This window comes from Numida meleagris, chromosome 1 (genome assembly GCF_002078875.1).
Source record: "Numida meleagris isolate 19003 breed g44 Domestic line chromosome 1, NumMel1.0, whole genome shotgun sequence".
NCBI lineage: Eukaryota > Metazoa > Chordata > Aves > Galliformes > Numididae > Numida > Numida meleagris.
This window is the reverse complement of record NC_034409.1, coordinates 121,942,477-121,965,570: the sequence shown is the minus strand read 5'-3', so window position 1 is coordinate 121,965,570 and position 23,094 is coordinate 121,942,477. Positions and strand designations below refer to the sequence as shown.

General features: G+C 40.5%; 1 protein-coding gene and 1 long non-coding RNA gene across 3 annotated transcripts in view; one reads left to right on the top strand and one right to left on the bottom strand.

Moving 5' to 3' along the window:
* ARHGAP6 (Rho GTPase activating protein 6) overlaps positions 1-23,094 on the bottom strand; it is a 304,111-nt gene that overhangs the window by 77,375 nt on the left and 203,642 nt on the right. The gene's annotated exons all lie outside the window — the stretch shown is intronic.
* Positions 425-19,041, top strand: LOC110405407. The gene is made up of 3 exons (XR_002442865.1): positions 425-507; positions 18,479-18,584; positions 18,898-19,041. It is a non-coding gene; the product is annotated as an uncharacterized LOC110405407 (long non-coding RNA).

The window sequence follows — 23,094 nt, the reverse complement described above, 5'->3', positions numbered from 1 at the left end:
GAGGGAGGTGTTAAACACTGGTGTGTGAGACTTCTGGTCTTAGCATAAAACAAGTCCCTACAGCCATTTCAACCGCTTGAGTTTGTTAAAATACAGGCTGTGTGTACTGGCAGGCTCTCCTGTCTTCACGACCTTAACAGTTAATTTAGCCCTATGCCAATATTTCATGTTCACTGGGGAATGTGCAGTGCAGGAACTGTGGGAATAAAGAAATGACTCAGTTTGGTTTGCTTCTAAACAAGCTTCACATTTTTCATTTCCCTCAGTGATGCTCTCCATCATCAGGACTAGGAGTGTGCTGAGGGGAAACGAAGTGAAAGTAAGTGGAAGAAAAGGAGGTTATCAGAAGTAGTCAACATGGATTCATCAAGGCGAAATCATGCTTGACCACTCTGTTAGCCTTCTATGATGTCACAACTGGCTGGGTAGATGGGAACAGAGCAGTGGATTTTGTGTACCTTGACTTCAGCAAGGCTTTTGACACTTTCTTCCATAACATCCTCATAGGTAAGCTTAGGAAGTGTGGAACAGATGAGTGGACAGTGAGGTGGATCGAGGACTGGCTGACTGTCCGAGCTCAGAGGGTTGTGAGCAGTGGTGCAGAGTCTGGTTGGAGGCCTGTAGTTAGCGGTGTTCCCCAGGGGTAGGTACTGGGGCCAATCTTGTTCAACATCTTCATCAGTGACCTGGATGAGGGGATAGAGTGAAACCTCAGCAAGTTTGCTGATGTTATGAAGCTGGGAGGAGTGACTGACACACCAGAAGGCTGCGCTGCCATTCAGCAACAAGCTGGACAAGCTGGGGAATTGGGCAGAGAGGAACCTAATGAGGTTCAACAAGGACAAGCGCTGAGTCCTACACCTGGGGAGGAATAACCACACACATCAGTACGTGTTAGGGAACAACTTGCTGGAAAGGAAGTCTGCGGAGAAGGACTTGGGTGCTGGTGGACAACAGGGCGATCAAGAGTCAGCAGTGTGCCCTTGTGGCCAAGAAGGCCAGTGGTATCCTAGGATGCATTAAATAGAGAGTGGCCCAGCAGGGTGAGGGAGGTGATCCTCCCCCTCTACTCTGCCCTGGTGAGGCCACATCCAGTTCTGGGCTACTCAGTTCAAGAAAGGCAGGGAACTTCTGGACAGACCATAGCAGAGGGCCACAAAGATGATTGGGGGGCATGGAGTATCTCCCTTATGAGGGAAGGATGAGAGACCTGGGACTGTATGGCCTGCAGAAGAGAAGACCAAGATGGGATCTTATCAATGCTTATAAATATCTAAAGGGCAGGACTCAAGTGGATGGGGCCAGGCTCTTTTCAGCGGTGCCCAGTGACAGAACAAGGAGCAACAGGCACAAACTGGAACACAGGAAGTTCCATACAAACACGAAGAAAAATTTCTTTACTGTGAGAGTGACAGAGCACTCAACAGGCTGCCCTGAGAGGTTGTGAAGACTCATTTTTTGGAGATACTCAATCTCCCCCCAGAGACTTTCCTGTGCAACCTACTGTAGAGAACCTGCTTTAGCAGGGGGTGAGACTAGGTGATCTCCAGAGGTCCCTTCCAACCCCTATGGTTCTGTGATTCTGTGAAAAGCTGGGCAGGAACAGTGTGCACCCCAGTTGTCATCAGTTTCATGTTTCTAACTATGCTCACAAACATCATATATTGTCCTGTTTTTCTTCAGTGCTTTTCTCTAGTCCTGCTGCATTTTGGTAACTGCTCCCCCTTCTACCCAAAAAGACTCGCATGAATAGCAAATAACTGCTGTACAAAGGAAAATGAGAAACTAAACACCTGTGAGCATCACAAACAAATATAACAATAAATCAGAGAGAAGAGGTGGAAAAGGACTCTCACTCATCTTCTGTTTAACACCTCTTCTGCATCACAGCATGCACAGTACGACTTTAAAGGTGACTGAGCACCTGCATGCTGCCAATCCCTTCTCAACCAGTCACCAGATTGCTTGTGACTGCTTTAGCAAATGGCTGCCTCAGCAGCAGCCTGCTGCCCAGGCTGAGCCCCCAAGGCATGACTGTCCTAGTAGTTGTCAGTCCCAGACAACCACTCTGCTCTATAATGTCGCCCTGGACCAGCCAAACAGACCTGCTCGAGAGAACAGCACAGATTGCTTTTGCAGCTCCCCCAAGTAGAAAAAAAAATATTATTTGCCCTTACTAATACAAGTGGCACAAAAAGTTTTCAGTAGCCTCTGATCTGTGTACCTACAGCTGCTTAGGCTTACATTATACTGGCATAAAATCAACAAAATTACACATGAAATAAATACTGAAACAGTAAATTTTTTATAACAAGATGCTTGAAACGTCAGCTTGCAGTACGCTGATGTTGAAGAAAACATTATTAATCAGAATGTTACTACAGGTTTTTATTTAAGCACCTTGTTCCATTATTTAGGACCCACATTTTGAATGCAAAAAGTAACACAAAGTGCTTGTTTCCTACTGACCACCAGATTTGATCTCATTCCTATTTGCTCATTCCAGATTGAATTCAATAAGGCTATTAAATAACTCAGTATTTGTCCCCATGTAAACACAGCCAGGATCTGCTCTTTCACTCGCAGTTGCACTGCAGACCCTCTCCTCTGTATCACCACGTATCTTCTGTACAAAAGACAGACTCCAGAAAGCAGACATCTACCTGGCCAGTAACATTTTATTATAACCTAAATCCAAGAACAGATAATATATTCGTTCTCCGGACAGCCACCACAGATTTTCAAACTCCACAAGCCAAAAAACTTTCATCTAAGCTATTGTGTGGGTTTATACTGTGTTGGATCTAGATTTGTTCTCTAAATCCTGGACACTGTGTCCCAGTAAAACAACCCTGCAGCAACGGCTGTGACACACAGATACAGTGAGGCTCTGAAGAAGCTACGTCTCCCTGCTCAGGAACTTTTGCCAGTGAGGATATCAACATAATATTTTGAAACAAGTGTGTTCTGTGTGTGCTTGCAATGCAGCAGTGGTTTAAACAAAAAATCTCATATGTTTAGAACACTGCATTATCAAAACAGTATAAAGAGAATGAGACTACATCATTGTTACAGGCTGAAAAGTAGGAAAGGAGGATATAATAAGGACAGAAGTCTTGTAACTTCCCCCTCTTCACACCCAGGCTGCGTTATGCTATGACCCTTCATGAGCTTAGGGACAGCCCACAAAGTTCCCAATGCACAGTGTTTATGCATTAGCAAACTAAACTAACTAAATGAAATAATAACAAAAAGAAACCTACTGAAACACAGTGTAAGAAGTTATTACCTGTTTTAACCTGCTACATCTTTATCAAGTTTCCACAGAAAGGTGGCAACCAGACTTGAGCATAGAGAGTGAGGCAGGATAAAGTTCTACAGTCTTCTACAAGGCGGGTGGTTTTCCAAGAGGCTAGCAGCTAACCTCATCCTGCCAGCACCCCTCTGATAATGAATATCCCTGCTGTTCTCATACGTGTAGCATTGTTCGTGTACACAAGTGAGGGATGATTTTACAAAAAATTTTCAGAAAGTGACATGCACCTGCCATGTGTGACTGCTGTGGCTGTTCCTACACTTGAGGGATGCAGGGTCTGCCCAAGGCTCCCATCCTAGCAGCCCTGAGACGCTCCTGAGAAGATGGCTGCTAGTGGGCAGAGATGTCCTAGTCCCAAGGGAACTCCAGCTCAGACTGAAATTTAATTTCACTTCAGGATGGAGAAAACTACATGCCCAGAATCTTAATCCAGCACCTGAAGATGCTCCCTGACATGGTTTAATTTCTCAGTGCAGGAAGGGAAGGAACACCGGCATTCGTGACATTTACACATCTCAAAGAACATGACTCATGCTTTACAATATGCCATAAATAAGAAAAGACATGAAGCTGTACTGTCAGGACTAAAGCAAGGAGAGAGAAAAATATCTCCTTTGCTTTCTGTTTGCTTCCATGGTTGTGTTAGACCTGTGTTACTCCTTGACCTTGAGAGTCCAAATGAAAAAGATGTTCTTGTGCATGACTGATCATGTCAATTCTTCACACTTGTACAAAAAAGGTAATATCACATTTTGTGCTTTATTTTTGCTGCCCAAACTATGCAAAATATTTCTAGAAGAGCAGCCTTGTGTTAACAAAAAAAGTTGAAGTTAATCAAAATCACTTAAAAATGTGGTAAGTACTTCCTTCACCTGCTTTCCAACCCACACCACAGTCCAGGGGACTCAATGCCTAAGCAGCTGTATGCAAGATTATGCGTGCTGTCTGATGACAGCCAAAGAAGTAAATCTCTCAAAATATGCAGGATATCTTTTCTATGGCCACTCTTGTATACTCAGCTTTCAACAAATTCCACTGGCGGTCCTTAGCTCTACAAGAACATGGTAGCAGTGCTCTCTCCTTGTCAAACATTTTAAATCAGATTTTTCAGCTCAGGATATATATATATATTTTTATTTTTTATTTTTATTTTTATTTTTTTCAAGTCTTACAAAATCCTTGAGTGGAATTACATTGTTATCACATATTTTTTTCTGTAATATGAAAAACTATCCTTAGCTACACAACTTCTTCCATTCCACCACAGCACGCACAAGTTGGTTTTAACATTTATAAGTGGTGTGTGTGAACAAAAGTACTGAGACCGGACCTCTACATGGCCCTAATGTATCTGTGGAAATATTAGCAAATAGAAGCTATATGACCCTAAAGATGTGTTTAACACACTTCAGCTCCTGAAAGCACAGTATTCATGCATCAGGCCACATGACAGTAACAAGGTTCTTTCACATGATGGGAAGACATCCATTTTGGAGGTCATGCTGAAAAGCATACCAGTTGCCTGTAACGAAGGGAAGGATATCTTTGGAGTAGCTCGTGGATACGGGAAAAGAGATCATGCACACAGACCAAGCAGCAGGAGTACCCTATGTGGCTTCCCTACACCCTGGTCCCCTGCTCTATACTGCAGACCCGGCTGAAGGGCACGCTACCTCCCTTCTAGCACACAATGAAATCAAGACAGACTGGCTGATAAGGTAGAAGGAGTTAGCACATGTCCATGTTACATCAGGACAGCAGAAACATCATATCTGTCTGATGAAATACATAGCTAAATACTTCAGAAGTAAAAAGCTTTACAGATCAGAATCTATGTTTTAGCCCATAAAATTTTGTTTTCTTATTTCTGAATATTATCGAATCTTAGTTATCCTAAGCATTTTTTTTTCATGGCCTGACATAGTGCTATTAGCATCAGACGTGTTCTAAATTGGCTTATTGTAAGGCAAAATACCATATTTTTGAACTCATAACTGTGATGACAAGAATGACGGAAGACCTCAGGGCCTTATTTTTAAAGGCATGAAATCATGAAGTGCTGGGAAATTTAAAGCCTTTACAAATGTCACTCAGTGAATAAGAATTCGCCTGCTCATTCTTCTCCTTTTTACTGATGCGAGAGAAGAGGTTCCCTTTGTAGAGATCTGGGTGCTTACTCTTCAGGTAGGTCAAAAGTGGCAGTGCTGCTATTATTTACAACTGTGTGCAAACAGATATTAATCCTCCTCCTCCGACACTTAATTTGGAATCTGAGAAATATTTTCATTGAAAACCAACTGGATTTTAATGCATTGAGAACTGAGTAGGTTATTGCAGTGGAAATATCAGCTCCTCCCAGATCTTAACTCTGCTCATGGCAACACTTTGAAAGCTTGACCTCTTTAACTCCGACAGGAACGTTTTTAGAAAATTCACCTCAGATAATAGCGTTAGCAAGACAAATGAACCACACCATTGTAATCATAACCGATATGTGAATTACAAATTTGGCATTGGCTTCTATACTCTGTGAACAAAGATTTCCTTAAAGTAGATAAAATTGCCAGGAAAAGCAGAAAAGAAAATGATAACTTTAGTGAGGGAGTGGTCTTCGAGGCATTTCTTAAGTAAATATTTTTATCAGTTTTTTTCTTGAAAATCTCCTATGAGCGTTTTTTTTTTAAAAAAAAAACACAAAAACAAAAACAAAACACACAAAACATGGAGCAAAAATTCAACACATCAAGGAGGGATCACGCTCAGCTCCCAAATGTTTTCGCAGATTCTCCAGTTGCTAAAACCAACTGTTGTTTTTTTAAGGCTATGACTGCTCCCACATTCCTCTCAGATTCTACTTAAGCTGTGTTGTTGGCAAGTCTTGCTACATTACTTTTAAATAACATTTAGTCCTTTTGCTCTTTGTAGTTATGAACAGGGCTTCGAAGTTAAAGGGAACTGCTCTCAGAGGTTGCAGAAACAACAGAGACTAATCAAGAGTTCAAAGTTTTGCAAAGTCTCAAAATAAATTCCAAAATCCAAAGGAATTTTATCATTGATTTGCTGTTGCCACGAAATACTTAACAATGACTGATCAGACTTTCCAAATAGATAGCAGAAGACTTGTCCTTGACATCTACAGGTATTTTAATTGAGTGCCAGATGCTAATAGGTGAGCATTGTTCTTTTCTGCTATAAAGCTAACCCAAAGAAGTACTTTCTTGGCTTACTTCAGATACTATAATTATAGAGAGATAGAGGGCAGACTACTGACTGCTTGCCTCCTAGGAGCACGTTTGCTATGCCAGTGAGTCACGCTGCAACTGTAACAGTAATTTCGGTGCTATGTTTTCCTAAACTTGGCAGTGAATGCTCTTCACTTTTCAATGGAGCATCAACATAATCATACACATACAGGACTTTGAAGTGAAAATTAGAATGCTCACCTGGCCTGTATACTGAATAAAACCACAAAGTTTAACTTTTATTGCTCAGGACCCCTCAGGAGTTCCTTGTCTGATCTATGAGACAGTGCCATGGGCTGGGGAAGGACCTGTGGTACTGAGAGGCATCCAGCAGGGATTCCTTCAGCAGGAGCAAAGCCCCAGTGCGGGGCTGCAGGAATACAACAGCGATGCATAGAGGAGAGTTAGGAAAGAGTCACTCATCTCAGTCTCAGAGCTGGCACGTGAGATTTGTCAGCTCTGTGCAATTACCACTTTCAGATAATTCTGCTTTCATGGACAGTGAAGGAAAAGATTAGTATTATATATGAACATTCACCCTCCTTAGACCTGAAATATTATTTGATGTGCCATGGAGTGATATGCTGGATGGAGTTGGCAGCCTCTCCTGGCCAAAGGGCTAGACTGCTTTTTCCAAACTCCTCCAATCTTACTATTTAATCTTCACATAGGAATGAAGCAGAGATAGCAACACTGTTTTGACTGCTAGTCCTTCATGTAGAAATAAGCTCCTAATGAGTTCAGGCAAAAGGCAAATCTGCCTCTCAGCAAAACACTGAAGTACGAGCTTAATTTAAGATGTATTGCTATCTATTGTGTGCAAGTATTTTGTTGAATCATAGATGTAGACTGGGTTTTGTACAGCCAAGCCTCAGCTATTCAGCAACCCATTCCACCCACTCCAGGATCCTGGAGTGGAATGCTTTGACCTAAAGAGGTGCTGTCTCCTTATATTGACTACAGGGAGGTACCAGACAATTGCTTTATATATTTAACTTCCAGAAGAGAAAGCTCATGCTCAAAAAATCCTACCCATAATGGCTTACCAGCAACTGAGCAAGACAAATCTGTCACCACCAAATTCATTACAAAAACTCAAAGATTGTTAGCAACATCTAGGCCAAATGTTATGTTACTTTAGAGTAATTTTACTTCATACCACCAATGTAAACAAAATACATATACATTCCAATGTTCTTTTTTCTAGCTACCCCTTCCCCCTCCTATCTAACACATCCTGGTTTCATCAACTTCAGTTGAGGTAAAATGTTCTGATCTTTTTGACATGTTCAATCCTTTTAACATACCTGGTAGCAGGAAGAAACTGATTTCCTCCTAAGTTACATCAGTTTCAGCCAGCTTCCAGAGATGTAAAACCAGAGCATGACAAAGTATATCTGGCCCACAGCACCTTCGGATTGAGAGGATTCATTCCACAATGGGTTCAACAGATAAAACTCGATCAGCTATAAGGAATATTTTCAATTACTATTCCTCTTTTATCAATCTAGAAAGTTGTTTTGAACATGGACATTATGCAGTAAATTAAATACTGGTTTTGTTATACTGCATGATAGAGGAACGCGCATAAAGATGGCAGGTGCTCATGCATTTGTATTCAAGCAACTTCAGAGTCATAAAAACCCAAGATATTCTTTAAATGAAAGGAAGAAAAAAAGCATAACAAAAACCCTGCCCAGTCTTAGGGTGAACTTTTTGCCCATACTTAACCAGAAAGTTCAGAAGTGTTTAATATTTGGAAAAGAATATCTGCGTAAAAGAAAATTTGATCATTACTTAAAGAGAATCACAGATTTTGGAAACTATTATGTCTGTCTTTTTCCTACTGTAGCTCTTTAGCAAATATAAAAATATTTCCCATTCCTCTAAGACCAGATGGCTTTAAGTTTTAACCTTGCAAACTGCAGCATAGCAGTTGGAATAGAACTGGAAACACAGAGGTTTTCATATTTGAGAAATTGCAGTGTTTTGTTTCAGCTCATTTCAGGTCCACAGCAAAACTTCAAAATGTGCTAGAGCAGGAGATTTTGAGCTGAGGAAAAAGAGTAAAAAATATTTGCCAGAATGTCTCAGTCTGAAAATTACTTTAGTTTCACTTAGCAAATTCAGGGCTTCTCAAAATTTGTGATTTTGGGTCAGTGTCTCCATAGAGGCAACCTTAGACATCAAGGCTTCCAGACTCTTGACTCATCTAAAAGATGTCTCAGTAGATCCTGTGGTTTTATGATCCACATCTGTGATTTGCTGAAAATGAATCAAGACGTGTGTTTTGGCCCAACCGATGAGCGTATTTTCTTTAAATGATTTTACCTGAATTTTTCTGTCTTCTTGTACAGTTCCATGCTGTTCTGAATGCAAAGGATATTGGAAATCTCTAGAAAACAATGCTATCACAGATATTAGGACTGACTCATGATATAACAGCACAATCAACACAACGCTGGGCTTTGCCATCTGTTCTTAGACAAGGAAATATGCCTATGCTAACATACCTACGTACTACCATTTTCTCCTTTTCTTCCCTTTGGAAGGTACTCACACCTTCGAAAAGGCATCAGAGCATGATGAGACCCCAGATATCACATTTCAGTTTTCTTCAGCTTTTCACCTTATACCCAGTCCTCAAATCTCCATCACTGAGAGACTGACATAGATATTGATTGCCCATCACTATACAAGGAGAGGTGCATTACTCCTGCAGTAAGCAGTTACATTTGGTACCCAAAAGCCAAGCATTTACAAGTGCTGCAACACAGCATCTGAAAAAGGAAACACTCCAAGTACTGCCATGGGGACAGAAAGCAAAATAAAACACCTCCTTGCATGCCCCGTATCTGGAAGAGGCACAAGGGAAGACAATCCATGAGACAATACTCTCCATGGGCAGAAATGCACTGTACTGTGGCATAGAGATACTGTGCCCATAAATGTCCCACACTGATAAGTATTATGCATATTTCTTCCCTTATGCTTCTATTCTATTTTCCTTCCACTTGGGGAAGGAGGGAATATAAAAGAAAAATATGCTCTGCATTTTGGAGTATATAATATTGTTCTTCCACAGTTTGAAAAGATTCAGACTGTCAAATGGCAGAAAAGACAAACTTTGGTCCAAGAGCTTCTCTTGCATGATCTGGACAGGATAACAGAGGCTATTTCTGAGAGCCTCTACTGCCACCACAGTATCCATTTAAACACAGGTGAGAACACAGTATAGTGAATGACTTTCTCCTCCTCTTTAGTACCCATCCCATGGCTATGATTAGACAGAAGGTGCCCAGAACACCAACCACTGTTACTAGCAATATCCACAAATGGAGAGCTTACCATCACCCCAGCACACCCCCTTGGTGGCACTCCAGCATCAGCTGATGTAAATTCCCAGGCTATGTCCAGTTCTACCACTAGCTCAGCACCTACAAAGCCTGTCAATGCCAGTTCAAACCACACAACTGCAGGCGGGTCAACAACCAAACCTGCCCAAGAAGCCTCAGCATCCTGCAAATCCCAACCCATCAGTGCAGCCCCAGTGGCTGGAGAGTCCCCATATGCACATGTACCCCGTCAGGCACACCTCTGGACACAAAGCAGCCAGACAACAGAACAAAGGAAAACAGAAAGAAAGCTTTGGTTCTCCCTGCAGCTTAAGACATTACAGACATTATGAGTCAATTAAATCAATGCATCTCTTCATGCAGTCACACCCTTGATGGGTCAGAATTGATTTGCATCAAGCTAGCTTCTGTGAGACTGGACCAGAAAGTGAAATTTTTAAACATCTTTGCAATTTAAAAAGGCAGATGACTGTCAGATCAGATCTGTTACTGAAGATCTATCGTATTAATACAGTCTCGAATCTGTCCTGTTAAAACTTCACAAGGTTAGACAGAATTTCAGAAGAAGAAATCTATTTAATCAACTGTGCAATGCTGCACAAAGGGAAGACTCAACTTTGCATGACCTTGTTTCCTGCAGGAAAATATAAACATACTAACATCATGGCCTTTGCAACAGATAGCATTAATAATATGCCCTTTATGTTTAAAAGAAACCAAACATGCAATACTGTATGTGCTTACTACATGTTTCAGAAGGCAGCAAGATTATAACACCTTTTTCTAACAGTACTTTTTTCTAACAGTACATGAAACTTCCAGAATTTTTAGCTTGCTGGTTTTGTCCCCATTTAAGGCTCATTAACTCTTTTTCTTGAGAAAAAGAAGCAAATCTCATTCTTCCTGTATCTTAGAGCTCATTTCTTATCATCCCTGGAAAAGAGACAAAACACAAACCCTATCACCACTGCGTGAGAACTCTTTTTAAGGCTGGTTTTAATTTCATTCTTTTCCTTTACTTTCTGGGTTAAATAGAATAGAAAAATAGAAAAAAAAAAAAAGCAAAAAAAAAAAAAAAGCAGAAGTATTTTACGCATTTTTGCTTGCTTTCAAAAATCAATCTCCTGTAGTCAGCAGTGCATGCCTCCATTAACCCTGCTTGTTAGTGAGCACTTCAACTGGAAAAGCAGAAGTGTGTAACTAGTAGAAAATAAAAACACTTGGAAAAAAAAAAACCTATGAGCTTTGCTACACTTAGCTTAAAAGATGAGCTTGAGGTGTTACACCTCACACAAAAAGTAGCACAGTGGTTGAGCAGAATAAGGTGTTAACCTGGAGAACTGTTACTCTGAGGTTCCTGAATGTATGGTACATCACAATTTAGAACTTCAATTTGCAAAAAAAAAAAAAAAAAAAAAAAAAAAAAGAAGAAGAAAGTTTTTAGAATAGGGACACAACTAGCACAATGACTTTGACTCACAAGTGAATCTCAATTCAGACAGTGAGAACAAGACACTGCCACAAAGTGCGCAGGGCTTGTAGTAAAGACAAAAATGCAGAATGAAATCTCCATGGACTGTCTCTAGTTCTGTTTTTACAATCAGGGAGCACAAGATTGTACCTTACTCCTTCCATTTTTCCTGAGACTGAGAGATGAATCAAAATATACTGAACTAAAATCACCAGCTTTCCTCACTCCATGCTACAAAAGGGCCTGAAATATTTGTATTCCTGTAAAGAGGCAAACTCATATGCAGCATTGTTAGCTATGATACTCTAAATTTGACAGGCTTACAATGTAAGAGCTACCTGTATCAAATACACAGTGCCAGATCCCAGCCTGTACCAATATCCTTGATGGCCATCTAAAGGTGAAAGGTAGGAGAGATCTTATTTGATACAAGCAGATTGAGCATCATCTCTGATAGCCACCCCTGATGGGCACACCTGAACTGGCTGTGTCAATGGCCAACCTGCAGCAGAAGGTGTTTGCTGTTCAGATCAACGTGAGCTGCTTTTGCCACTTGACTCTGGGCATAGGGATCAGGCTCTGGCACTTCTCTCTTTTACCACTGATAAAATCTCTCTTCAAGGCATCGTTTTTCTGTTCTCCTGTGCTTTATGCTTTATGATGCTAGACCTAACAAATGCTAGCTTTTATCACTTCAGGGATCAAGTCAGCATCTCCTGAAGCTAACAGAAGAGTGAGAGCTCCATCAAATGCACCTGTCTTTTCATTAAAAAAAAAATCTATAATAATAATCAACTAAAAAGAAAAAAAACAAAACACTTCAGTTTACTACAACCCAACCATTTCTTTTTCTTTGCTAATTAAAGCAAAGCCTAACCTTTACATTATGCTGCCCAAACACTCAGAGTTTATTATGCACATTGAAAATTTCTTTCTTCAGGAACGACTGCACTAGAAAAAGAGTAAATGGTATTGAACATTTCAAAATAACTTTACAGCAAATGCTGTTACTTTCAAGGAGTTCATTTGATGCTGGATTTATTGCTCTGCTATTAGGTAACTCCTTAGTGTCCATTTGAGCCCTAGGAAGCTACATATAGCTTATTTCAGAGTCCCACAAACAGGAAATGCTGAGAAGTGGAAAGTGGGTACTGCAGCCCTGGGCGTCATGCCCTTCTCTCCATCTGCAACCCCAGCACGCGGAGTGCCTCACTATGTAACATGCTGCAGACATCAGAGTTCAAAGCTCCACACATCTCAAATTGGTTCTGTATCTCCCTAGGCTCTCAAGGAAAAGCTTACAGAAATGAAAGCCTACATGCGAAACATGAGACACACTGTGCACATATGCAAAAATGCAGCAGCTATGAAGGAACCCAAATCTCCCCTCCACAAGAGATTACCCAGGCTTTCTCTGCGCATTGTCCAAGGCCACTGTCTATGCAGCCTGGCATGATGCTATGGTGAGATGCCAGCTCAAGTCCTGCAAGAAGAACAACGATGCCAGCACCTCACTGGATCTCTTGTGGAGGGCAACAGCCCTGGAGCCTTCCCTCTGCTAGGACACAGGGCAGCCACAAGGAAAAGCTCACTTCATAGAAATCAAACTCAGTTCCATAAAGTTCAGGAAACTGAGCAGAGCAGTGAAAAACAAAGAAAGGGAAAACACAGGAAGACAAGAGAGGAACCAATATACAGTGCTAAACAGACAGAAGTAAGAATACTGATCAAAAAGTTACTAACCTCTAAACACAAGTAGAAGGAAGCCCACTGAATCAAGGTCGAAAATGTTAAGCCTAATTTGTTCTTATCAAAAGGCTTAACAATTTTCAAATTCAGATCAGGCTAATTATTCTCATTTGCATCTAAGAACCAAAGTTGGACTTTTAGGGAAATGAGAATCAGGAACCAGAACTAAAAAAAAGGGAGATATCAAACAAGCTCATCTAAATGAGACTAGGAAGAAGACTGAGGCAATAGCTCTCTGTCTGTGGGCAAGTGAACCTGAAGGATAAACTCCTATACAAATGTAGCCCACTATTCTAGTGCCACTTGTTCCTAAATTCATCCCACGAGTATTTCAGTTTGCCAGTTTGCAGTTTTCCATCTGATGCAGAATGATTCCCTTGCATCCTGTGATGTAGCAAAGGTAATACAACATATGAGCTCAGCTTACCACTGAGCAAACTTACCTACTAGCTTCACATTCCTTTCTCAGACAAAAAATTACACACCTCAATTTACATCCTATTGCCTCACCACTACCTTTGCCACGCAGCCTCTCGTACAGCAAACAGACATAAAAGATTTGCATGGAGCAGACAACTTGAGAAAATTAAGGAAATCACCTGCATCTTGCTGAGCTCCTTCTTCGTCCTGGAGCTACAGACTTACTGCTGGATAAAATGGTAACATATAAATAGTTTGGCATGGGACATGGCTAGAAATCATGGCAGAGATAAGCAGTGCCTGAAAAAAACTTACTTTCTTTAGCCACAGCCAATCGGCTTCTTTAGGAGACTGTTAACTGGAAGAATTCCTGTAAGAGACCGAAAGGGGCAGACTGGAGAAGAAAACAGGGAAAGAATGAATGAGAAAGAGTTAGGGGAAGCCTCCAGCAGACTCACATCCTGGAACCTGAAAGAAAGTGGAGGAGTTTTATCAGCTACTTTATCAAGGAAGGCTTAGAGGAATGAGAAGTACTGAATATCCTGGATATCACATATCAGTACTGAATATCGCTGGAGACAAAAGAAAGAGGTAGATGAAACTCTGGGGAAAGCAAAGGAACACTGATGCAAAGCAAACAAGAAAACAGGGAAGGAAAGCTTATAAAAAGAAGATGAAAACCAATGTGAGAGCGCATGAAATTAAATAAAATTCATCTAGAAAGCAAAACAGTTATGATTTCCCCTAAGGGATTAATAACTCTGTTTCTTTTGATACAAGTTCACATGCAAAGACTATTTATTATTGTTGCCTAAAAATTCCAGCAAAGTAGTACAAGTATTCTCAACTCTAAAGCATCCATGGGAAATTTCTCTTCCTGACAGCTAAAATCAACCAAATCAATCTGTTTCAAATATCACAGCATGTCAAGAAAGAACAGCATGAAGCGGCTCAGGTATTTTTTTCCATCACTTTTATACTACCATGAAACCAATGCAAAACAACATTCTGTGAAAAACAACCGAGTTCAGAATTTTGTTTGGCTCCGCACAAGTTCCCAGCAATTTGGAGCTGGTTGTGGAATGCGGCCACCCTGGGAGTCTTCACCTCTTTACTGAATGGGAACTAAGGGATCCCACCAGATACTAGCTGTCCATTGGGTAATGTGAACTGCAAGAAGATCAATTGGAAAATGATCTCCTGAGTGAAGTGGCATTCACTCAAATGAATCTGCATGTTATCCTATGTTAAAAAGTGGAAAATTTCCAAGGGACAAAGTCCACTTGAATCCTGACTAGGTCCTTAATGAAGAGAGAGGAAAAATTCTGAAGGTCTCTAAGGAATGAATCACTCCCCTGGGGCTAAGAAAGAGTGCAGCCCAGAGCAACACTAGGAACCCAAACTGAACTCACTCCTTTGGAAAAGGCAATTAATAGACCTTGACTGCAGGGTTAATTGCCTTTCTAGTCCCTCCAGTCGTACCAGCTTCCCTCTCAAAACCTTCCTTGTCATTTTGGGAAGCCCATAAGTCAAAAGTCAGTGATGGTCCACAGAAGTGCAGCATCCCTCTGATCTGAACCAAAAGTAAGGTGAGGGCCATGAAGATTTCCAGACACAGACTTTTTCACATGACTAACTTTTTAAAATTTCTTGTCTGTGTAACAAGCATTGCATTAGGCCCAAGTGAGTTTCTCCTTAAGTTAATGGATATGCACATACCATAATGAAAAACCATGCCTGCATTATTAGCAGATCACATTTTCTCTCACATCTAATTACGCAAAACATGACCTCAGATCAAGTTAAGCATGGCATCAGGGAAAAAAAAATAACGGTAAAGAAGCTTAAATGAAGTAGGCAGAAAAGATCAGAAACATAAAAAGCAAGGACCAGAAATGTGCACCTCCAACTCTGATGAATGCTGAAGTGGTATGGATTGAGTTCCCTATGATTGTATGTTGCAAAGACAGATAAGGTGTTTTTTTGTTGTTGTTGTTGTTGTTTTTTTGTTGGTTTTTTTTTTCTGAATGGACCAGGATGGACCCAACTACTTAAAGGACATCTTCCTTTATCCTCTTCCATGAATAAAACCGATGGCACTCAAGCACTCAAAAAGCAACAAAAGTGATGAGTCTTTTGGAGAAGAAAAGAAGGAAAAGTTAGCTGACATTACAACCCACGAACAGAGGGAGACAAGAAAATTAATATCTTCATTCCTGCTCACTGCAGGGAAAAACGTGTCTACTAAAACTCCCACACAGTTATCACATTTTTCCCCTTTTGAACTGTAACAGTGCACTCAATGCCTCATTGAGCTCTCCTAATAAACACACATCTCTCTCACCAGAATACGGACAAATGATCTCAGCAATATTTCTGGCTTGGTGTAATATACTAATCTATAATGATAACAGAAATGTACATATCACTGTCGTCTTCAAAGCACTGTGCAAATACTAATTAACTGATCAATAAACACCAGATCAGGGAGTGCTAACACAAGATGAATATGCTCATAGGTACACAGGCAGATAATATTTACGGTCACAGCATTTAATTGATGTGCTTAATTTCACCTTCCAAGAAAGGTTGATCCCTTAAGGCAGGTCATCTGTCTGCCTGAAAGGGAAGGGTGAGAATCAGGAAACTGCAGCTGACTCTGAGCCAGACCCCGCCTGACAGTGGAAAAAGCCACTTCAAAAATTTGGAATGTGCCCAGAACCTCTGCGCTTCTCAGTCCAAGCAAAAAAAAGGAGAAAACTTCACAATTTACACTGGACAAAGTCTGAAGTGATGGATGCTGCAAGGGAAATCTCTTGCATGTCAAACTTTAAAAGTAAACCCTGGGACGCAAAATAGATCTAAGGCAATTCTGTGATGGCAGGACTTAACATTTGTTTTGTACTAGAGTCTGTTGAAAGCACCCAGAGGAAAAGCAGAAGAACATCCAAGCCTGCCCCTCTAAGCTATCTACCATTCTGAGCATTCAGGGCATCAGAGCCACAGAAATCCACGGTGCCACTTTAGTCACCTTGCCAGAACTGTTAGCAGTTTGCAAATATGATAACCTGGCTAATAGATTCTGAAAGATAACAAGCATCACAGTGCTGCATCTCCACGGCTAAACATCTCCCATCCCTACATTTCTGTACTTCCCTGTACATCCTGTGAAGAGAAGACAAGTTTTTACTCACCATATTCCCTGTACTTCCCAGGAAATGACCAGGATGACACCTGTTGCTGCGGAGCTTGCGCTCTCAACAACCCAACCGCTCAGCTTCAGAAACGGCATGGACTTGAATTTGCTTTGACCCACGACTCTACAAGGATGAACCTCACTACAATGGGCAATGGCTTTCCCACAGCCTCCCCCTGGTTCTGCAGACAGGTGGCAAAAAGCAACACACAGACAATAGGAAGCCCCCCAAAATTAAGAACTTCTACACTCTGTTACAGTATGTCTGATTTTAACTCTGAAGAAATTATCACTGGCATCAATCACATGAATACACAGTAGTGACAAAGTAATAACAATTATGTTTGAAAAATGAATATTGTGACAACGCATTAGAATTTGGCTTTGCAAACATAGATACTCCATAGCAAACACAGATAGGATTGGGTGAAAAACCTGCTGTTACTTTTCTCTAGCTTGTGTTACGAGGTGGCAGAAGGTTCATTTGTTTATCAGTGAGCTTTAAAAGCACAGTTGTTGATGCTCCTCTCCTTCCAATTGCAGTCTATCCGGTTTTGTTAATAGATTAATTTCCAGGAAATTAATGTAAGCACGAGATTCTTCCAGCATAGATTTTATACATACACATAAACAGATGGATAAACAGGACACTAACTTGGCTGCACACTTTCAAAGCAGTAGGAACTGTGGAAGCTTTTTCACTCTGACTTCTCATGTGCACACTGGACAACTGCTATCTGGGCTCTTTGGTGGTGGTGAGTGAGAGAACCTATGCTTTAGCCATGCCACATGAGAAGGAAAAGAAAGGCAAATCAAGATGAAAGATTTGTTAGATCCATAAACATAAATGTGTGCTACTGTAAAGAATTAACAGCCCCAACACAAGCACTGTTGTTACGTTCAGTATTCCCCCTTGTAATATGCAACTGTCCATATTCCTGGCAATGCAGATCATTTAAATACTTCAAAAAGCAGGCTGAAAGCTCTCCACATATATTTGGATTAAGAAATTTTGCAGACCCTTGAGTTGCAAGGTTGAAGCTGCATTTAACACTCAGGAGTATCATATATCAAAGAGCCTGTTACTTTAAAGAGCTGAGTGCCTTTCCTAGAAGGCAACCAGGACTTTTTCTGGAGGTCTCACATCACCAATAGTTATCACCCGCAGACATTAGGCAACAGAGATAGCACTCTGTAAGTTTCCCTACTCTGGACCCAGTCCTGGATAATGAGCATTAATTACTTCAGCTAGACCAAACAGGGCTTTCCAAAGTTTCACTCTCAAGCTGTGAGCACAGCTGATTCAACGAATCCAGCAACAACTCCTTCTCACAGAGCATCAATTATTCGATAACAGAAGTCAGCATATCTCCGTCACCCCTTATCTGCAGCTCACTCTTACGTAAGGCTGCAGCTTAGTCACTGACCTGCCAGCTCTCACACTCTACATACGAGCTTCCTCCAGAGGCACAGTGAATTGCCACGTACCAGGCGCTTCCCGGCTGTCCCCACTAGGACCTAGGCAGGAGGGAGGTCACGGTGATGCTCAGAGGAGCCCAGGGAGAAAGTGCATCCTTCTGCTGCACGAAGCCTCCCTCCCTAGGTAAGAGATCCAGCTAAAAGGGCTTGTGTCCCAGAGCCCGTGTACTAACAGCAGTTTTGCCTTTTTGTTGTTTTCTTTTTTCTCCTTTATTTTAAACATTGCAACTTTTTTATCCTCTCACTTAGATCTGCGCATTTGGGGTTGCGTTAATATGAAACTAGAGCAAGAAAAGCCTGTCCTGTCAACGTTTTTATAAATCTCTACCCGAGGAATTGCATGGACACGTTAACTGTGAGTAAAATCAGCACAAACTGAATGGGATTTTTTGGTTTTCCTTCTAACTTATAACAGGCAATGGTGCCCAAGTAACCCTGTTCACTTGCTTTTAAGTATATATCACAAAGCTTTTAAGTATATATCAGCACTTGTCCTTCTGTAAGGAAAGACAAGTGCTGATATATACTTAAAAGCTTTGGACATAGAACCCATCCTATCATTACTATGAGCTAAGCCCCAGCCAGGCCAGCTTCCTTTTCAAAGGCATGACTTTTGGCCAGTTAATGTTTATGGAGAATTTTGCATATGGAGCCTCCTATCGTTACAGCTGAGCACCTGTTATCACTGAAGAACCAGAGGACCATTCTCCTGAAAACACAGGCCATCATCCATTGTTAAATTTCCAAAATGACTGCTTTCTGTCTTTAATAATGTTGAAGAAAGGAGTGAGGTTTTTTGACAATAAAAACTATCATCAATCACATAAACTGTGCTACATTTCAGCTCCTTGTGTCTGTAATTCAATTAGCATGAAGGCTGAAAAATCTTTGGTTTAGGGCTACTTTGAAAAGACCTCATAGTAGCTATTTCTAGCCATTTCATAGGAATTCATCTTCAAGACAATTGCAAGTAGCTTCCCATCATGCTTGATCTGGAAATAAAAAAGAGGAAAAAAAAAGAAAAAGGAAAAAAAAAGAAAAAGGAAAAAAAAGAGAACAGTGCTTTTCCTTCAGTTTCCCAAGAAAAAAAGGCACAATAATATCCATACTTGAAATACTTCTAATTAACTCCAGCTTAGGTCACTAAATTAATCTGGATAAGATGAACCTGCATATCCTTACAGATATTTTTGTCTCAACCTTCCTAAATTTCTTACTGATGCCCGTGATGACTGATGAGCATGATGAACTACAAGTATCCTTCTCTTGCTTACAAATGATACCAACATTTCTTCAGGTGAGACACTTCAGCTTATTTATCTAAAGAAAACTCTGAAGTAGCTGGATAAATAAGACATGTTTTCCCACGTCAGAGCATAATCCACAGTATTAAGCAGGAGGCTTATGTGAAACATAGGTAACGATAACTGAGGAGAAATACCAGACCTTTAAAGGCATCTGAGATTCACATGTTGGGTATGTAATTGCTTCCTGACTATCACATATTCTCAACAATTTTTTTGCACATTTCAAATCAATATAAATATAAAAATGTTAGCACAGGAGTATATACTTTACATGTACCTTTCTTTCTGTCACAAGTACCCATATCTGTTTCCTAGGAAATCAAATATCTTCCTTTCACCTCCAAATGAAGAATTCAGTGGCACTGAAAGATTTCCATTTTATGTGATTTAAGGAGCAGAAAGAAGGCACACTGATCAAGTACAAGAAGTTCTCCCAGTTCTTCTCTCTAATAATGCAATGCTATTTGGCAGTCATGGGATGCTGGTTGAGAGCATTTAGATGCAGTGGCAGGGATGAGAGCCAGCCTGGAACAAATCCAGACAGAACTAAAGAAAAATAACTCCTGGTAGCTGAATCTATGAATTTGACATGAAAACAAAAAGAGGGGTGGGCAGCAGCTGCAATAGCCAGAGAATAAAGAGTGCAACTTGTTTTTTAAGATAACAGGGCAAGTTTGTATTAGTAACGAAAAGAAGTGAGATGTAAAGAAGCATCTTTCAGGTGGGTGACCTACAGGCAGCCTGAAAGAGTGAGCATAAAAGAGATGTGGAGGTGGGGTTGAGTCACTGGGGTAAATGTGTGAGTCAGAGAAAGAAAGCAGATGAAATGTATCAACATCTAGTAAAGGACGCAGGAGGAGAGGGCTGTAGGGAAGAAAGGAAAAACGAACAGGATGCTATGGGGAGAAAGAAGCTCATGTTTCAGATGCCAAATGTAAATTTCTTTTGGAATAAATACTGTCACTAACACACAAGCATCTAAAGAGAGAGCTTTCTACCAATATTCCCTTTCCTACCAATATTTCCAGTCTTGTTTTGGGGTATCTGAGAAAGATTTTGACTTTTTCTTCTTCAAGAATCCCAGGGATTTGGTTACTGAACGGTCAGAAGGTCATAACTCCTCATCTACCGAGTTTCAAAAAGCAGAACATTAGTGGCAAATGTTTATTACTTTCTCATCTGTGCAAAAAAATGTGCATGCTTCACGCACTGTTTCTCAACAACTCAAGAGCAGTGAACTTATTCCAGTTAAATACCTCAGGGTCATTCAATGGAAAACCTGATCTTATTTCAGTCATAATTTTTTGGTAAGTGCAGTTTTAAATTGTCATGCACTGTATCAAAGGTAAGTTGTTTTTTTTTTAACTGCAAAACGAAAGACAGGATTCAAATGTACACATCTTAAGAGCTCTGGTTAGGACTTGTTAATGCTCATAATATTACCAAGGATATCTGTAACATAAAACTTTTTTCTAAAGAGCTAGGTGAATGTTTGATTTGTGAAAGCAGGACTGTTAAGAGTGGTATGAAAATCATGCAACCCTATACTTAAGATTTTCGTAACTGCCTATGTTTAATTTTATAAAGACGTTTGGTGGTTAGTTATTAATTTTGAATCAAAATCAATAACCTTAACTCTATCTTGAATTAATTAATTCTGATTTTATAGAGAACCCAAAGGGGATTAGTACTACAGAAGTGAGCCTTTGCATTCTAAAACTTCAGGAAGATTTCAAAAAATTCCCAGTAGCAGCTAAACTCTCTTCCTCTGTAAAATGTCCACAAATTTCACTAATAACAAGTGCTACTTAAACCATCACTAAATTTAAATACTTAACCTTCAACTGGTTGATGAAAGCTCAAGTTAAGCTATCTTTCTGTATCTAAAGCAGGTGTCTCTATACTCTGGATGTGATTTTTTTCTTTCTGCTCTGGTATTGTTCCTTACAGATGTCAGCAGCCAGCTGGGTCTCAAATACTACAACAGCTGAATTCTGTCCCTGGACAGCAAAAATTCGAGGACATTTCCCTGCCAAGCTCCAGGCAGCTGGCTGTGCAGCATGGCTGTGGGAGGGCTAGCAGAAGGCCTTTCCTGCCACTTGGCCCCATCATCTTCCATTTGCTCCACCATACATCTTACTTAAACAATAATTTCCCAGTGACCAGCAAGGGTTTATAAAATCTGCAAAAAATTATGGTGGGAGGGAAAGGAGATGATCAGAAGACAGGAACCTAGGTGACAAAAGAGGCTTGGCCTGGTGACATCCACATCCAACAGTGTTTCTTCAGGCAGAGCAAGGAATGCATTTTTCCCTTGCAAAGTATACTTGTCAGAGATGCTTGAATTCTTGCTTTCTGGTGTGTAGTTTCTTCTCTGCTGTCTCCATAAAGATTGTGCAGTGATCAGTCACAAACATGGCTGAGTTAGGCAAATTAATAGTTATTTTTGAGCTGAAGACATAAATCACTTATTATTTTAACACACTGGAAGACTGGAAGGGGATGAGGGAAGGTACATCAGTTACATGGTCTTTATACCATCCCTTTATGAGTCTGACTTGACATATTTTTTTCTGACATCTCCATTCATGTAAAATTATTTTAAAATAATTTTTTATCATGTTTTTCTTATCTCTTCTTTTTTTTTTCACTTCATCCTTTTTTCCATTCTTTCTTGGTATCCTAGAGAACACAGCTCCATTAAGCTTATTTCATCACTGCGTCTTCCTGCATTAAGCAAAATGCCTACACATCCATTCCCTCTCACCCAGCTACCTCTCTCATTCCTTCATTCGTTCCTTCATGGAAAACACATGTGCAAAAGGGAAAACACTGCATAAAGCACATGTTGCAACAATTCTGCCTTAGAAAAGGCAAAGGCACATGTCATCCACAACACCTAACGTGACAGACACTCTCCACAGCCACTGCTTCTTAGCTATCCCTAGGGAATCCCAGCCCTGCCATGAGTAAGAATAAGCTTTCTGTCAACAGTATGAAATTCCTCTCCAATGGAGACATCTGAATAGGCTACAAACCAAGAAAAGATGGGAAACCAGTAGCACAGAGAGAACCCGTGTGAAAGCTCTGCCAGAAAAAGAACAAATCACACACTCCTGGAGAAAATATCATAAGAAAGTGAAAATATATTACTTCTCTTTGTGAAGCATGACAACATTAATGCTAATCCAGGATCTCTGGGCAGCTCTTACATGTTTGAGGACAGTAGCCAGGGCAGGACTCCTGCAGAGTGTTAGAAGTCCTTCCCACCCTGCCACCTTACTGCCATCTATCCCCAGTAGCTCCATCCTATTTCTAACCAGAATTTGATGCTTAAAACCAATTTGCTGCCTAACAGATCCTAAAACCAGAAACACTGCACTCAAACAAATCTGTTCTCTTCCCTAATGGGATGATTATGCTGTCTAAAAAGAGAGCAACATAATATTGCATAGATTATACTCAAGAATATGTAAAATCCCAGTCTTCTAAAACTATTTCAGACTTAGATATGCTTGCCTCTTCCTATCATAGTTTTATCATCTTAATTTTACTTGG